Source organism: Camelina sativa, chromosome 3 (genome assembly GCF_030686135.1).
Source record: "Camelina sativa cultivar CO46 ecotype springtype chromosome 3, ASM3068613v1".
Lineage (NCBI taxonomy): Eukaryota > Viridiplantae > Streptophyta > Magnoliopsida > Brassicales > Brassicaceae > Camelina > Camelina sativa.
Genome location: NC_141882.1, coordinates 28,874,552 through 28,894,268, shown reverse-complemented (window position 1 = coordinate 28,894,268; position 19,717 = coordinate 28,874,552).

Genomic DNA, 19,717 nt, shown 5'->3' with positions numbered 1-19,717 from the left:
ATGATATGGGGTCCAAACAGAGCGGAGGTTCGCTTGAGGTCTCTTGAAGGCTGCAAATCTAATGTGCCCTCTTTTTTAATGCGCGAACAAAATCAGTGCAATCCTCTGGCGGGCCAAGTATCACAGTTACTCGGCCTCGGTGAGGGGAGTTGAAGCGCTCGGGATTCTGCCCCCGCTGTGGCTTTGGGGGACCAGGTAGCTCGTTCTCTTAGGGCGTCTCTTCTTGGTGATCGGCGAATACTTGATTCGCTGGCTATTGAATATTGTTAGCCGGGCTACCACCTGCACCGCGGCCACCATTAGATCGACCACCTCGCCAGCCTCCGCGGCGACCACTCCCCCCTCGGGAACTCCTGGGTTGAAAGACGACTTCTACCTCGCCAGAAAGATATTTTCCATATAGATAGTTCTTTAAGTGCATGCATTCGTGCATGGAATGGCTGGGTACCATGTGGAAGTCACAGTACAACTCCTTTGGGTCGGACGTCGATTTGCTTTGGCCATCTACCTTGGGGATCGCGTGAACTACGCCCTTCTTTCGGTCCTGAGGATCGTGATGCTTTCGGGGCTCATGGTATTCCTCCCGATTCCTAACCTTCGTGGGGGCTTGGGGTTCGGGCGCTGTTTTCGCGGCCAACTAGACGTCCTCATCCTTCACGAGTGCAAATCGGGAGGCTCGATGTAGCGCATCATCGAGGTCTTTGGGTTCTTGGATGTTGAGGTCCTTCCGTAGGGGCAAACCGGGAAGTAGACTTTTCCTAAAAGCGGCAATTGCGCCAGTTTCTAGGACGGCCGCCAGGTTCGTGGGCCATTTTCCAGAGATCCGAACTCGTCACGCCTCGCTCGATGAAAATTCGATAATGCTTGAGAAAAGCTGTTGACAATTGGGTGAAGTTGTCAATCAAATTTGACTCGAGCCTTGTGAACCAAGTTAAGGCGGGACCGGAAAGACTATTGATGAACAACTGGCAGTTCGTTGGTGAACCGCTCCTTGGCTACAGTTGCCATAAAAGACGTCATTAAAAGGACTGGATTCTTATCTACGAGGTAGGTTGGGAGCGTTAATTTGACATTTGGTATGGCGGCTTGCAGGATCCGCTGAGTAAAAGGAGTGCGCCGAGTGACCTCGACAATTCTTTCGATCCCTGGGGCTGTGCTGATAGCCCAGTGGAGGAGTGAACTCATCCCACGAATCTGCGACTGGATTTCCTCGATCTCGAGGCAAGGTCCCATGTTTGTGGAGGGGCGACCTGGCTAGCCGGGGTGTCACAAATCCGTGAGTTCGGGTTTGGCGGCCGGATGCTCGATGTTGCCTGGGGGGAAGAGTTCTTCGTTCCAATTGTTCGACCGTCAGTATGTCCAAAAAATCGAGACGACGTGTGAGATCGCCTATCCTGAGTACAAGCGACTGCCCCGCAAAGAGTGGTGATGGGGTCGTCTGGGTTACGTCTGCATCGACTCTGCGGTTGTGTCAGAGATCATCAGGTAAATCTCCTTCGTCATGGTGCCGAACAAGATCTTGAAATCCTCCATAGAGATGACCTGCGGGTTCTGCACTGCTGTCGTAGTGCGATCAGGAAGATCCTCGGTTCGGGTGCCAGGTTGCTGCTCCGTGGCGCGCATCGTTTCCCCGTTCGAGGGTTGTTCATCTGAACGCTCTGCTTTGAGGTTGTCAGGTTGCTCACGAGTCTGCCATGTCCCTTGATCTAGTTCACCTTCGAACCCAGTCTCAGTCGGGAGTTCGAGGCAGTTATCGGTCAAGTTGATCGACGTGGTGGTGTTACGACGAACGTAAATGGTCGTGTCTTGCATGGTTGGAGCGTGACCTTGTGCTTTGGTATCGCCCTGAGAAGGTGCAAGGCTCGTAGTGTCGGATAAGCTTGAGGAGGTGCGATTTGCGCCGATGACTTCATTGTTGGAAATTGGAGACATTGTCGTAGGCTTTGAGAGATCCTTTTGATCGAGCTGCTTTGAAGAGACTAACTTGTAAAACGATTTCACGTCCCCACAGACGGCGTCAATTGTAGAAACTAGGTTTTCACAATGAATTTGTTTGATAGGGAAAACAAATTCAAAGAAATATTCTCTCAAAGAAACTCAATTCAAGCTTTAGAACAAAAAGGGATTTAGATCTCTTGGGAAAGAAGTTAGGTTTTCGCTCAAGAATAATGAAGAGATTAGGGTTTTAGTATTAATTGCTCAATGATTTACAATGGAGAAGTCTCCCCTTATTTATACTTTTTGTTAGATTACAGAAAATATCAACTTTCCTTATCTTGTTTCAAGTTATAAGGAAAGTTGCACCTTTTTCTTCAACTCGGTCACAGGACGAATTAGGAAGTCGGTTCTCCATCTTCGGGACTGGGCCTCCTTGTCCGAACATGCCTCAAACAAACCATCAGGATTAGAACTGAACCGGATTCTCGGTTCTACATACATTTTCACGGCTCTGTGTACCAGAGTTTCACTGTCAGTCTGTCACATCTATCAAAGACGATCAACACCACTTACCCTTAGAACTTGAGACACACATGCGGAAAAAATTTCAACAAGGAATCATAAACCATTTACGCTTGAATTTTTACATTTTCAATTTTTCATTTTTCTCTTTCTTATTTTAATAGATAACTACTGATGATGTAAACCAAAGCTTAAAACTGAGGTTGAAGACTCTCCAAGATTTGCAAGGGATAAAGGCATTGATTGGGGTTTTAACATTACTGGTCTTTTGTTGACAGGAAATAAAACAACAAAAGTAAAACAACTTCTGATTTTGGGATAAACCAGCATGAAAAGGGAATAAAATCACTTGCCGTTTCATCTGCAAAGCAAAGACAAATACAAGCCACATAAAAAGAAGTCAGTACAAATTTCATATTTCACCGTATATGTATTACAAATTGGTAGCATCCCAAAACAATACATTCTAATTGTAAAACAGAGAGATATTTTAATCTTTTATACATTTTGTTATTTAATAAATTAAACAAGACTAATAAATTAAATTATACATCAAGGTTTGTTTTTAGTAATGGAGTGTTGGTTGGGGTTGGGTATGGATTAATTATTATTTATGCTATGGATTGTTCAAATCTCCTTGTGATGATGATGTCAAATATTGACAATAAGCCGATCTTTTTATCAGAATTGAATGATTTTAGGTTTTTAGAAATTGATTTGTTGAATTTAGTATTAGACATATTTAAGGATAATATATGTACCAAGTGAAATTTACAAGATCATGAGGTTTCTATTTTTCTCACTTAAGCTTGTGGGTAACTCTCTTTTGAAGAGAGAAAGAGTCTTTTTCAATAATTTAATATATTGAAAAATAAAAGTAAAAATAAATCTGTGCATAGCACGGAAGTACCTCTAGTTACTAATACGTTAATATCTAAAATTTGAAATTTAAAATTTAGAAACTCTCCAAAGTAGTTATATTCAAATCATCGTAAATTTAGGAACGTAAAGTCGTAACTTACAAAATATTTTTGTTAAGAATTTTATTCAGAAAAATCTATAGTTTCATTTGAATATATAGAAGATTAGATGAATCGACGAACTTATCCTATAAATATATTCATCGTGTGAATTAGTGATCTATATCACTCTTAATTCACCAAAAACTATCACATATATCTCCAGAAGCAAAATGTACTCACAATAGAGATTTAATATAAAAAATGAAAGCACCATCAACCAGCACAAAAGTCGTCAAACATTTCAATACGTCGTCATGCGTTACAAGATACTCCATATGTAGAAACAATACACTACACAGTTAGGAAAACCCTTTCTAAATTGTTCTCGATGATGAAACTGTAAATCTCTATATATGATAAATTTTATAGTCAATTGTATCTTTCTTATAACTTACTAACGTTATATGTTTTTATGTTGTTTGTTTACAGAGAACAAAAATGAATTTTGAAGTGAATAAGACAATTGAGTACAGCTTCTGAAGGTTACACTTATGCAATATCTTACGAACCAACAATTTTTTTTTTTTCATTATTCTTGTGATTTTAATTAGTTTTTGGTATTTCTGTTTAGTTTATAACTCATTCATCATCATCGTTTTTTTCCTATTGTAGAGTTCATGGAACAAACTTTTCTATTTTCTTCTATTAAAATTTATAATTGGTTGTAAATTTCATATACTTGTCATGTATGGGTCATGTAACTTAATTAGTGTCTATGGTAAGTCCTCTAAACATACAGATTAACAAAAAAACGTTTAATATATCAAATATGGGTACTTTCTTGAATCATTAGACTGTTTTCTATTTTTTTTTTGGCATCATTCGAGATTAGGATTGATTGCTCAATCTTTTGGTAAAACAGTCCTTATTATAGCTTGATCATGTCATATGATATGTGTTTAGATCGGTTTGTCTCTTTTACGTGTAAATATGTAGGTCCCGTAATGTGGTGAAGCAATTTATCGTAAACTTCATCCAGAGTAGGAGACTTATCACGTCCTTCAACTTTGTAGAAACTAGGTTTCCACAATGAATTTATTTGATAGGGAAAAAATTTAAAGACGTATTCTCTCAAAGAAACTCGATTCAAGCTTAAGAACAAAAAGGGATTTAAATCTCTTGGGAAAGAAGTTAGGTTTTCGCTGAAGAATAATGAAGAGATTAGGGTTTTAGTATTAATTGCTCGATGATTTACAATGGAGAAGTCTCCCCTTATTTATACTTTTTGTTAGATTACAGAAAATATCAACTTTCCTTATCTTGTTTCAAGTTATAAGGAAAATTGCACCTTCTTCTTCAAGTCGGTCACATGGCAAATTGGGAAGTCGGTTGGGCCTCCTTGTCCGAACAGGCCTCAAATAAACCATCATGATTAGAACTGAACCGGATTCTCGATTAAGTAATCGATTTATCTTTCTGGTTTAGACTGGTATGTTGGGGGTGCTAAATCCCGCACCAACAAAGCTGATCGACAACATGACTGTACTCATCAGGAAGACCACCAAGAATTTTCTCAATCTGATCCTCATGCGCCATGGGATTGCCAAGATGAGCTAGTTGATCAAACAGAGTGGTAAGGCCTTGGGAGTATGCTTCGATGGACTTGTCACCTTTTGTCCAGATCTTGATCTGTTGTCGCACTTGTTGAAAATGAGAAGGACTAGGAGCGGCGTAGATCGATGTGAGCTTATGCTAGATCTCTGCAGAGGTAGTCGTGGTGGAGAGCAACGGTTGGACAGACAAGGAGATGGCACCTAAAAGTGCACTGTAAATCAGGCGATCTTGTCGCTTCCAGATCTTATGGTCTTGATTTTCAGAGGAGACACCATATGTGGTGATGGTAGGAGGAGGGACGACAACGGTGTCATCGACGTAGCCGATGAGATCGTAACCATCGAGAAATGCACGTACTTGACGACTCCACATCAAGAAGTTGGTGCTGGTGAGCTTTATCACGTTCAACATGTTGACGGAAAGGATGTTCTGTGACGCGGACACAGCGATGGTCTCACCGGAAGAGGTTAACATGGTGAGCGGCGTAAAGATTTTTTTTTTCCTTTTAGGGTTTTTAGGTTGAGAGAGATGGAGGCTGTGATACCATATAAGATAAAAAGCTAAATAAGTATAATTAGATAGAGAGATTACATTATATAGTATGGATACAAGAGATACTTGGGTTCTATCATTTACACTTATGTCCTTTACATATATACATTCTACACGTAATATGTATGATATAATTTTCTCTATGTAGCAATCACAACTGTGGTAACAATATCTGAGATCTTGAAGAACAATCGAGTGATGGACTCGCATCAGAAAAGAGTAAGTCAATTCCCCAATTCTATCTTCTTAATTACCATCAATCTTTATGTAAACCATTATCTTTCTTTTTTAAATCAAGAATTTGTTTCCTCTTTGGTGCTTAACAATAGAGGTGTTAACATCAACAGTGGCAATGAAAATTAAACCAACGGAAGGATGGTTTAAAAGGTAAACGCAAGTTTTTTTTATTTTAACATGAGGTTTCATTAACTGCATACTTTTACTGACATTCTTTTGGTTTGAAATTGTTGCTGATTAAGATAATGGTTTGGGATTAAATCATACAAGTGACACTAAAGACCAACGACAAGACTCTGGAGAAGGAAGCTAATGAGGCCGCCTCGGAAGTCGGAAGCACAAAGAGTTGTTGCCACTGAGGTCTAAGATGCAGCCGGTTCCTAGAGACCGATCAAGCATAATACTCCTAATAAGTGAAACATATTCTTTTTCAAGGTTTTACTTATGAATGAATGGATGATGACAAACATACATAAATATGGATGATCAGATATAATGCAAGGTGTTTCAATACCCTTATGTAGTTTTAGCATAAAGGATGTCAATCCATAAAGTGTGTGTATGCATGCAATCAAGATGAAAACAGTGATTCAAGTTAAGCCAAGTATGAAAGTGGTTTTGGTGAAACAGTTTGATGAACAAATGTAAATGCAGAAAGTAAAATGCTTGAACAAAAACTAAATGCAAATGAAACAAAGTAAGCAATACTTAAATTAAACCAACAGAAACAAATGCAGTAAACAGAACAGTAAAGATGTAGAATTTAAACTGAAAGTAAATGAACAACCCAAAGGTGCTCGATCAAGCACTCGATCGAGTGTGTGATTGAGTGGTCAGGTCGAGTTGAGCAATACGAAGAGCAGATGCAATCTTGAAAACTTAGAACAGAAACAAATGCAATGAAACAGGATAATATGCGATAAGTAAACAATCAAATGACAAAGAAGGCTTCCAGAGATGGATTCATGGGCTGATGTTCAGGCTGTGGCTATATAGACTGGTCAACAAACCTCAATCAAACATGAGCTATCTCTAGACAATGATCTTAATAACTCACTAATCCACTCTCATGACAGAAGTGTTCAAGTTACAGTAACATCCTAACCCAACTCTCATTGGTGAAACCATACTGAACATGCATTAAGAACCAGACCATTACTTGTCAAAAATCACCTTGTGCAACCAATCACTTGTGACAACCATGATAATCTCCAGTGTTGGCTTTATCTAACAATCTAGACATTGGTGTGGTGCTAGGAAGCTTATGATTTGTTCTTACCCTCTCAGATACAAGAACAACTTAGAGCACACCCAATCCAAAAGAGATATTTAAACAATCAAGCTTGACCATTCCAGACTACCACAACCCTAAACCAGCCTAATCGATCTCCAGAATCCTAACTCACTACTCATATGAACAAAACATGATGATGATGAACATAAACCCAAAAAATGATGAAACTAGCATGATAAGATAGATGAGATGATGAATAACAACTTAATACAAAGAAGCAAACTCAGATTCTCAATACCCAGAAAGTTATGCGACTTACAAAGTATTGAAATATGAGGAAAACAGTAAATAAAAGCGAAAAACCCTTAAGGGGTAAGAACTAAGGTTTTTGTGGCTGCTGAGGTGTTTTTTCCTAAAAGAGAGTGTTGTGGGCGGTCATGGGGTAAAAGGGATATATATAGTGAGGGAAGGAAGCCCTGATTTGGCTAGTTGACAAAATAGAAAGTCGGCTCGATGTACTCGACCACAAGCGGTCGAGTGGCTTGGTTGAGTGGTCCCTCCTCTTGCTTCCAAAAGGTTGAGTCATTGAGTATCACACGGTCGAGTCCACGAGTTGCACACGGTCGAGTGCATTAGTGGTGATGGTCGAGTGCTTCATGCTTTGTTGGTCTTCTCCTTGATTCAACTCCCATCTCCTTCACTGATTGCACTCCTCTCATCTCAAATGCGATTTTCATGCTTCTTGAGTCCAATTCACCTGTATAATGCAAATGCAATGGAAATCCTACTCTAATGCACAAACAGTCCTTAAACTACATGAAAATGACAAGATAAGCTAATAAAACATGTAAAAGATGTGTATAAACAGTGGTTAATAATGGTAAAATATATACATATCAATAAGTTAATATGAAAGTAATTGTTTGTTTACCAAAAAATAGAATTCTTCACTTTTGCACCATTTAGTAAGTGCGTGTTTTGAATCTCTTACATGTTTTCTTATCTATTGGACTAAAATATACAATCTCAAATAGATAAATCTATACTATTAAAAGGAAAGCATTTTTAACTATATAGGCATAAAGTTCTTTTTATTACATATAATACCATTCAATACAGTTTTAGGAAAAAAATTACAAAAATGCATTTTGGTCAATACCAAAAAAAATAGCACAACCATTGCGAGGTAAGCCTATCAATATGGGTTTGTCACGCAATACAATTTAGGTCATCGAGTTTAGGAATTTTAATCATTATGGCAGAATTTATTCAGTTTGATAGATAATTTTGAGAAAAATAAAGAAAATTTGTATAATGTCCACTAATTTGTAAAAATTAAATATCCATACAAAAAGTACATGAAATACGAGTATCCCATCTAAATTTTCTACCTATTTCTTTATCTATCGGGCTAAAATATACAATGTCAAATGGGTAAAGTATTATTAAAATCACGGTTATGAAATAGAATAACATGACATATATGTGACGTGAAGGGTTTTTTCTGTCCAGATATAAATATTTTATTTTCGTCTAACTTTTTTTAATTGTAGTTGTTTATACTTTTCGTCTAAAAAAACATATATGATCATTCTTTTTGTCTAAAAAACAAAACCATATCAAATACTATATTAATACGAGTTTGGATTATAATTTTTACAAATATTCGTTAAAAATATGTTTATAAACATTACCCTGCATATACGTAATATATTGCAAACCTGATAATAACCTTAACTTTTGAAATTAGTTCAAATCTAGTTGAATATTAATTGGCTTACATGAAAGGTATATATATGTCTTGACTCCATCAAACAACGAATTTCTACAAAAACAACTGTAATCCCTCTGTTTCTAATAGATCCATGTTTTCAGTTTTCTACGTGTAGTTATTGTTTCTTTTTCTCAATTTACACATGTAATACTAATTTTTTTTTTTTTTTTTTTGACAACATGTAATACTAATATTATAATACTTAAAAACAGCATTTATGTAGAATTCAATAAAACAAGGTTAGAATTGTCATTTTAATATTTTCATTAATACAATATGTGTGAAAATTCTAGATAGAGATTAATAACGAGTAGAGGGAATATTATATTTCACTAGAGGTCATTTTTAGACCAAAATCATTTTTGTAAAAGAGCCGAAACTTGTATACAAAGAGCCACCTCCTAGGCTCCTACACTAAACTTACAAATCAAGATAGCAGTCACTTATGAGACAAAACCAAACTAAACTAGACGTTTTGCTCTGCATTACTCAAACCAGTAATGGGCCTGCTATAGTAGAGCTTAACAAAGGAAGAGAAGTGGGCCTTGCGACCAAACCAGAGCCCACCAAGTTTGTCCCACAAACTCTGCATCAAGACAGAGGATCTCTGCAGAACTGTGACGCAAGGACTGTTAAGTCTGTTCCTCAAATCAAGTTGAGCAACACGGTCAAGCCTGCTCCCCAAATCAAGCTGAACAACCGTTACGATTGTCTCCTATCACAAGATGCCTTCGGCAACTAGTCATATGTCGTTTATGACAATTCATCATTTATGCTTTATGCTTCTGTCTATATAAAAACGAGAGTAGTTGTAATCTTTTTTCTTTAGTTGAATAAAGGTTTTTCACCATTATCTTCTCATCAAGCTTCTATCAAGATCTTGACAGATCTTTCATGGTATCAGATCATCATGGCTCTCGATTCAACTCCTACTTTAACTACTGTTGCTACTCTTTTTTCAGTCACTTCTCCTTCTCTTTCAACTACACTTATTTCCGCCTCGGCTAACCTAGCCTCCTCCGTCGCTCGGGGCTAAGCATCTCACAATGCGTCACACTAAAACTCTCCTCAAACAACTATCTAGTCTGGAAAACTCAATTTGAGTCCTTCCTCTCAAGTCAAAATCTGCTTGGCTATGTCAATGGTGGAACTCCACGTCCTCCCTCGACAGTCACTGTCAGATCTGGAGAAACAACCTCAGAAGCTCCAAATCCAGACTTCCACACATGGATAGGCAAACGCTCTCAGAAGAAGCACTACGTAATGTCTACGGTCTCCACACGTCTCATGAGGTATGCAAAGTCTAGCCAAAAAGTTTAATCATGTTTCAGTCTCTAGAAAGCATGATCTCCAGAGACGTTTAAACAATGTACCTAAGTTAGGAAAAACCATGGCTGCATATTTAGATGAGATTAAGGCTATTAGTGATCAGTTAGACTCCATAGGCTTTCCAGTCTTAGATCAGGAGAAAATTTATGCTGCTCTTAGTGGATTAGGTCCAGAATATCAGTCTATTGACACATATGTTGAGAACTCCATGGACCAATTCCCAGGACCAACCTTTGAAGATGTGGAGTTCAAGCTGATCAACTTTGAGAACAAGCTTCTCAAATATGCTGAGACACCTGCAGTCTCCCCTCATTTGGCGTTCACACTAGTCGTGAGTACTCCAACAGAGGTCGTGGTCAGAGTAATGGCAGAAACGAAGGTTACAGAGGACGTGGCTCCTACTTTACTCGTGGTCGTGGATTCCACCAACAGATCAACACTTCAAACTCCGGTTCCTCTGAACGACCTACTTGTCAGATTTGTGGGAAGTACGGTCACTCTGCAGTAAAATGCTATAAGCGGTTTGTTCATGCCTACCAATCAGAAGAACTTCACAATGCTTTAGCTGCTATGAGGATAACAGATCAATCAGGTCCACCAGGACATGAGTGGTATCTAGACTCGGGTGCTACTGCACACATCACCAACAATGTGGAAGCTCTCCAGTCTGCTCAACCTTACACTGGTGATGATAGAGTAATGGTAGGGAATGGAGACTTCCTTCCCATCACTCACATTGGTTCAGTTCCTCTTCAAACTGTGCAAGGTACATTTCTACCTCTGAAAGATGTACTGGTCTGCCCTCAAATGGCTAAGTCTCTTATGTCTCTGATGATTATCCATGTTCCTTCAAATTTGATTCTGATGGTGTCCTTGTGAAGGACAAGCGGACAAAGCTGCACCTAGCACAAGGAAAGAGACATAAAGATCTCTACAAGTTAGAAAATCATCAAATGCAAGCTTTTTACTCCTCTCGGCAGCAAGCAACTAGTGATGAAGTGTGGCACATGCGTCTTGGTCACCCTAATAAGGATATTCTCCAGCTTCTTTCAAGTACTAAAGCTATAGTAATGAATAAAACAAGCTCTCGTGTGTGTGATGCTTGTCAGTTGGGAAAGACATGTAAACTCCCGTTTCTTGCTTCAGAATTTGTTTCTACTAGACCTCTTGAACGCATCCATTGTGACTTATGGGGTCCTGCACCTATTGTTTCTACACAGAGCTTTCGGTTTTATGCAATCTTTATTGATAATTTCTCAAGATTCGTTTGGTTTTATCCATTAAAGACCAAATCAGACTTCTACTCAGTGTTTGTCATGTTTCAACAGTTGGTGGAAAACTTATTTTCTCAGCAAATTGCTTGCTTTCAGTGTGATGGAGGGGGTGAGTTTACAAAAAACAAATTGGTAACACATCTGGTAAGTCATGGTATAAAACAACTCATCTCCTCTCCATATACACCGGAACATAATGGTCTAGCTGAGCGTAAACACAAGCACATCACTGAGTTAGGTCTGTCAATGCTTTTTTATAGTAAAGCTCATTCTTCTCTCTGGGCAGAGGCTTTCTACACTGCAAGTTTTCTGGGAAATCTTCTTCCCTCATCGGTTTTACCTGATCATAAAAGTCCATTTGAGATGCTCATGGGTAAATCTCCTGTCTATACTTCACTAAGAGTCTTTGGTTGTGCTTGTTATCCATACCTTATACCATATGCTAAGAACAAGTTCCAAGTCTCTCCTCTGCGTTTTCTTGGGATATATTGAGAAATACAAGGGGTATCGAGGCTATCATCTGCCTACAGGGAGAGTCTTTATCTGCAGGCATGCTTTGTTTGATGAAGCTCACTTTACTTTTAGTTCCTCCTATGCTCATCTTCTGCCTCCATCATCAACACCGCTTGCAACTGCTTGGAGAGAATGTTTTTCACCATCGTCATCACCTCAACAGTCTTCCACATTGTCATCACAATCTGATACTGCTGAAGCTAGTGTTCCATTGACTATTGTGGCGGAGAGATATCCTGAGCGTACGTCAGGCTTTGATCCTATTATTATTGGTGACAGCGTTCCTCTGTCCATAGACAGTCCAGTGGTTGTCTCTAGTTCAGCTCCATCAGCAGTGTCTCCCAACAATGAAGTCACTACAACTACAAGCTTGCCGGCAGTCACAATAGAAGATGAGATATCTTTATTTACCGATGATGAATTTCCTCCTTTATCACGAAATGAAGACTCTACCTCCTCAACACTGAACACACATCCCATGACTACAAGAAGGAAAGCAGGAGTGATAAAGCCAAATCCTAAATATCCTCTAGTTACTGTGAAACAGAACTATCCAGAACCAAAGATAGTGCAATCAGCCTTGAAAGATGAAGGATGGACAGATGCAATGACCGATGAATATGATACACTAAAAGTCACAAATACATGGGATTTGGTTCCTCCAGAAGAAGATATTAAACCTCTTAGCTGCAGATGGGTATTCAAAACTAAGCTCTGTGCTGATGGATCTTTGGATAAACTTAAAGCGAGATTAGTGGCTAAGGGATATGAACAAGAAGAAGGTGTTGATTTTGTTGAAACCTACAGCCCAGTGGTGAGAACAGCGACTATCAGATCAGTTCTTCATCATGCGGTAGTCAACAAATGGGATATCAAACAAATTGATGTTAAAAATGCATTCCTCCATGGAGATTTAAAAGAGACAATTTATATGGTACAACCTCTAGGATTCGAAGATGAGAGCAAACCAGAGTTTTTATGAAAGCTCAACAAAGCTATATACGGCTTAAAACAAGCCCCCAGAGCATGGTTCGATAAATTTAGTACCTTTTTACTCGACTTTGGCTTCTTTTGCAGTCTCGCTGATCCATCACTATTTGTGTATGACAAGGGTTCAGACAAAATGTATCTCTTGCTTTATGTGGATGATATATGTCTCACTGGAAACAATGACGCTCTCATCAAAAACCTTCTTGACAGTCTTGCCAAAGAATTCATGATGAAAGATCTAGGTCCTCTGCCAAAGAATTCATGATGAAAGACCGTGGATTACAGGCTTACTTTCATAGAGATGGATTGTTCTTGTGTCAAGAAAAGTATGCTACAGATCTTCTCATTAATGCTGGAATGAAAGATTGCTCTCCAATGCCTACTCCTCTTCCTCTGCAACTCGACAAGTTACAGGGTCAACATGAGCTGTTTTCTGATCCAACTTGTTTTAGGAGCTTAGCAGGAAAGCTTCAATATCTTACTTTAACTCGTCCAGACATTCAGTTCTCTGTTAACTACGTCTATCAAAAGATGCACCAGCCGACAGTGTCAGATTTTCAACTTCTGAAACGATTACTTAGATACGTTAAAAGCACAGTTCGAATGGGGATCAATCTGTACAGCAACTCTGCTTCTAACCTCACCGCCTTTAGTGACAGTGATTACGCAGGCTGCAAAGACACAAGACGTTCGACAGGCGGATTCTGTACGTTTCTTGGAACCAATATCATCTACTGGTCTGCTAAGCGCCATCCCACAGCCTCCAAGTCTTCTACTGAAGCAGAGTATCAAACTATGTCAGAAGTGGCTTCGGAGATGAAGTGGATATCATCTCTCCTCCGCAATCTGGGTATAGCTCAACCAGACACCCTAGAACTCTTTTGTGATAATCTCTCTGCCATATACTTATCAGCCAATCCCACTCTTCATAACCCGTCCAAACATTTTGATACTGATTTTCACTATGTGAGGGAACGTGTCTCCCTTGGCACATTGGTGGTTAAACACATTCCTACGCACTCCCGGATCACATATGTGTTTACCAAGTCACTGCCTCAACAACCTTTTTGTGCTCTTCGTTCCAAACTTGGTGTTTGCTTACCACCCAACACAAGTTTGCGGAGGTGTATAAGACAAAACCAAACTAAACCAGAGGTTTGCTCTGTATTACTCAAACCAGTAATGGGCCTGCTATAGTCGAGCTTAACAAAAGAAGAGAAGTGGGCCTTGCGACCAAACCAGAGCCCACCAAGTCTGTCCCACAAACTCTGCATCAAGACAGAGGATCTCTGCAGAACTGTGACGCAAGGACTGTTAAGTCTGTTCCTCAAATTAAGTTGAGCACCACGGTCAAGCCTGCTCCCCAAATCAAGCTGAACAACCGTTACGATTGTCTCCTATCACAAGATGCCTTCGACAACTAGTCATATGTCGTTTATGACAACTCATCATTTATGCTTTATGCTTTCTGTCTATATAAAAACGAGAGTAGTTGCAATCTTTCTTTCTTAAGTTGAATAAAGGTTTTTCACCATTATCTTCTTCATCAAGTTTTTATCAAGATCTTGACAGATCTTTCTTCTCTGTTCCTTAAAATCACTCTCTCTTCTCCACCAACCCTTGAATTCTTCTTCGTTGATCCTTGAAGTTTTTAATGCTCCCCTTATTCTAACGCCAAACTTTTCGGGCAAGAATTGCAGGTGGGGGAACTTCAAGTACTTGAAATAGCAGGAGAGTTTAGGGTGTGAGATCTGTCAACTAGGGGTAAAATCATCCATCCACAAGCATCCTAATACAATATGAAGAAAGACATGATAAATTGATGAGAGGAAAGACACATAATATGTTAGACCAAGAATTGTATTAGACTCTCAAGATTGCAATTGTACAAGATACATTCTCTTATATAGAGATGAGTTTCCTAAACTAGGATAAGGATAAATGTAAACTATATATATTTATACATTCATGAATATAATAAACTTCGTAAACCAATATAAACATTTATCTAATATCTTCTAGAATAATATCTTCATAATTTCCATTTTCGGGTTTACCATCTCGACCGTCTATCTCGGTCGATCTCCAGTTCTCCATCTCCCAATACCCCCGGCAAGCTCATATGTGGTAACACGGGTGAGATTGGACAAATCTTCAAAATAACGACTACTATACCCAGCTGTTAGGTCATTGACATTTATACCCGATCGTAGGGTCATCAACAACGTTTATACTCGGCCGTAGAGTCATTGATGGCGTTTATACTATGCCGTAGTTTCATCTTCGTGGCATGTATACTCAGGAGTCAATCTCTATCGATTTATAATCACAAGTTTGGATCGTTCTTCAAACTTCTTGTTTATGAAGAAACTTGTGTAGTGGTCATGACTAGATTCAAATTCTTCACCGTCGGATCAACATCGTATCCATCGGAGTCAGAGTCAAGTATAGACGCGTATCTTCACGACTTCATCTTCTTTGCATGCAATGAAAAACGTAAGCGTCAGATCAACTTCATGGCATAAACTCTTGCCATTAAGGCCTTAAGTGGCCGACTTCTTCGCTGACATCGTAAACACAATCATGTGACATCGTAATTATTTTCCTTGCACCCTCGTCCATGTCATTGCATGGGTAACATGAACGTCTTTCTTTATTTTTATTTTTTTAGTTAATAAAAAATACTGATAATTGCAAATAAGAACTGTCCAACGTCAGAGTAAAACGATGGAAGTAGGTCAAGAAAAGAAAAGAGAGGAGACGAAACTGAAAGTTTTTTTTTCTGAAAAATATCAAATCAAAGAGAAATAGCTAGAAAATCATAGAAGCAGAAACAAACGTAATGAAACCATAAACCACATTAAGGATCTTGGCTCTGATACCAAGATAAATTGATGAGAGTAAAGACACATAATGTGTTAGAGGAAGAATTGTATTAGACTCTCATGATTGTAAAGATACATAATGTGTTAGAGGAAGCATTGTATTAGACTCTCATGATTGTAATTGTACAAGTTACATTCTCTTATATAGGGATGAGTTTCCTAAACTAGGATAAGAATAAATGTAAACTATATATTTTTATACATTAGTGAATATACTTAACTACCTAAACTAATATTAACATTTATCTAATATCTTCTAGAATAATATTTTCATGATTTCCATTTTTGAGTTTATAATCTCGACCGTCGATCTCGGTTGATCTCCGGTTCTCCATCTCCCAATAAGATAAAGTCAAGTCAAATTTAGGTAGTGGTGTCATACCTACTAATAACCTAGCATCAATCAACAACAGCGGATAACCAAACAATATCATTAAACCAATAAAAATTTAAGCAATGAATAGTCTAATAAACTAACAAGTCAATAACCCAATTCCAACATCCTACAATGTCCTATTGACTCATCTTTAGCAACCTAACAATAGCTAGACCACAATCAACCATGTCTCTAGAACATCCTCCTATTTCATCGCCCTGATTCCACGACCACATTTTGTCTTTACCTACGCCACAACATAAAAGAGAGGCGTAAGTATTACAAGAAATACTTAGTGAGGCAATCCTTCCATCTACTAGGCCATACACACAAGCAGTAAGAACTCCAAGCACAAAACAACAATCACAAACAATACAGTCAACCAAACCACAAAGCATCGCCGGTTAAGGTCTGCATCGACCGACACATGCCTTATGTTGATCAATGCACCTTTGCACCTCGCGTCGACCAATGCACATCTTGCATCGATCGATGCAATTCTCCAAATCCCTAGATGCGTCGACCGATGCACTCCTTACATCGACCGATGCATCGCCATGATTGTTCGCGAATCCTCGCGATTGCGTCGACCGATGCACTCCTTGCATCGATCGATGCAGTTGCCCTAGCGTCGATTTCTGAATGTCGTCTTCATCGAGAATTGTCCTCCAACATCACCAATCGACCAATAACACATCCACAACCAAAACCAGTCAGAGAGAAACACGAAAATCATAACAAATAATGAAAAAAATTCCATAATCACAAAGAAACGCAAGGAACTTAGAGATCTCATGCTCAGATAAGCCATGGTCATGCACTCACATTGAGAATGACAAAATCTGATGAAGAACAACGAGAAAAATATTTTCCACGACCCCTACTCGATCCCACACTCAGATTTCCTTCTGCGCATTCCAATAACACCAAAAACTGACCCAGAAAGCTCCCAAACCCACATAACTTCTCAGAAACTTTTCTAACTCTTTAACGATGACAAGTAAAGGCCAAACCTCACAATTGTCGACCTCTCACCCTTAAATACCCGATCCAAGGGTTTTCCAACAAGTAAAACGCAACAAAACGAGCGTTTTTCTTAATCGCTCCGTACAAACCAACACTTGCATGAACTGATGCATAGCCTTCATCTATCGATGGATCCCATAAACCGGAATTCTGGTTCGCGGAAGTTACAAGAGTTTATGGCCAGAGCAGAAGCTGCAAGACAAGCTTTGTGGCTTAAGGATTTGCTCAGTGAAGTCACTGATCTTTCTTGCGAGAAAGTAATTATTCGTATTGACAATCAGTGTACAATTGCTCTCACAAAGAATCCTGTCTTTCACGGCCGAAGCAAGCATATACACACGCTATCATTTCATTAGGGAGTGTGTCGAAAAGGAGTATATAACGGGGGAACATGTTTCAGGTGAAGAACACAAGGCGGATATCCTAACAAAGGCGCTATGAAGAATCAAGCACAAGGAGATGAAATATTTCATTGGTGTTCAAGATTTGGAGAAAATTAAGTTCAAGTTTAAGAGGGAGAATGTTGGTTCAATCTTAAAGGAATCTCGAGACTTAAGCTATCCTAAACCTGTTTGGATTATAGTTCCTAGAGAGATTAGGACTATAGATTGTTTAGGAGTTATCTAAACATAAATTACCAAATATGAATAAGATTAGTGGTTTTTGGTTTTTTATATATGTATAGGGATGCATATGTGTTGCATAATCTATGAGTTTTATGAGAGATTGAAAGATTGAGAGATTGAGAGGTTTGTGACTTTAGTTTTGAAATATTTTCTAAAGTTTAATAAAGAGAGTGATTCTTTATAGGTTCTTTTAAGTTCATAATCATTCATTCTAAAACAAGATTATTTTTGTTCTAAACTATATAATGTTTTTACTAACCAATGCAAAATTAATTAGTATTTTATTTGTTTTAATGATTTATATTACGCAGATTGTTTTATGATTTGTCAAATCGTGAACAGATAGATATGAAGTATTGTTATAGTTTAAAAATAAATAAAAATTAAATTAGTTCTTTCTGTGAATTAGTCTAGAAGATCAACTAAAAAGAACGAAGGGAATCTTATTATCCCTTTAAACATCTTATGCTTTCAAAATATGAAATATGAAATAGACTCTGTCCTAAACATGGATTAAGTAAACTTGTATATAACTTGTGGATAAAGATGAAACTTGTGTAGTGGGTATCACGTATTTGCAAACTTGTATAAGCTAATTTATAGTTTCTCTCATTTTATACCTTTTCAAATTTAATGCAATAGATGCAAGCGTTGACAAAAATGCAATTGGTACCTTACATGTGAAGATGTCCAAAAAATAACATAGAATAAGTTAATGAATGTAGTCGTACACTATATTCATTAACGAACGCCAGGAAATAAATGCAAACGTTGACAAAGTAAAACTAACATAAATAATTTTTTTTTTTTTGAACTAAAAAACTAACATAAATAGTTAAATACTATAATTCCCGAGAAGACTTTGTGTAGTCATTGTTTTCTTCATTTCTCACGATTTCGTATAGTCTTTTAATATGACTATATATATTATGACCAGTAGAAGTCTTTCTTTTCGTTTTTATTTTTTAGGGTTTTCTTTATCTCCACCACTTAATGTAAAGAATTTATTTGATATCGTAAAGGAGATGTTAAAATTTATGTAGACTTCAATATAAGTTTTTTTTTTCCATCATAATTTAATATTTAATGTAAATTATGAGAATTATTGTATAAACGATTCTATTATAAACAATTCTTTCTGATTATGTTAGATTCACCATAGATTACACATTTTCCCTTTGACGGACGATACTTTCTTCTCCATACGTAAAATCACGGCAAACAGTTCTAATTGTGCATCATTGTTTGTCTACTTAATCTGCAAATTAATTATTAAATCGATGGCATTATATCGGCATCAAACCCAAAACCTATTTGAAATGAAATCATTAATCAATCCTTGGTCAACCATTGAGCTAAGAGGGCTTCTACATAATTCGATATAAGTTATGTGAAAGTTTTGGCATAAAATCATTTTTATTTTTCTAATTTTTTTTAACATCCTTTCTTAAATAAGAAAAACCTATTTAACAAAGAAGAAAACATACAACACAAATGATCACAACAAGTAAAGGATTAATTAGTTTTCCACTGAAATAGAAAACATAAAAAAGTGAAACAAACTTTCTTTATAAAGAAAAATTATTGGGTTCACTCTTAAGACTGAACCTCTCTTATTCATCCATTTTAAATTAGCTTATCAAAATACAAAAATATGCCATGTAATACTATATTATATTAAAAAATTAGAAAAACAAAATAAACAAAATAAGAGTTCGAGTTTATAAATAAGCTTGAGATTATAAATAAGAGTTCGAGTTTAGATTTTATAATTAAAAAAAGTTATATGTCAGTTTGACTTTATACAAAAGAAGTATGATTTGAATTTTACAATTAGATGAAATTATATGTCGATTTGGTTTTAT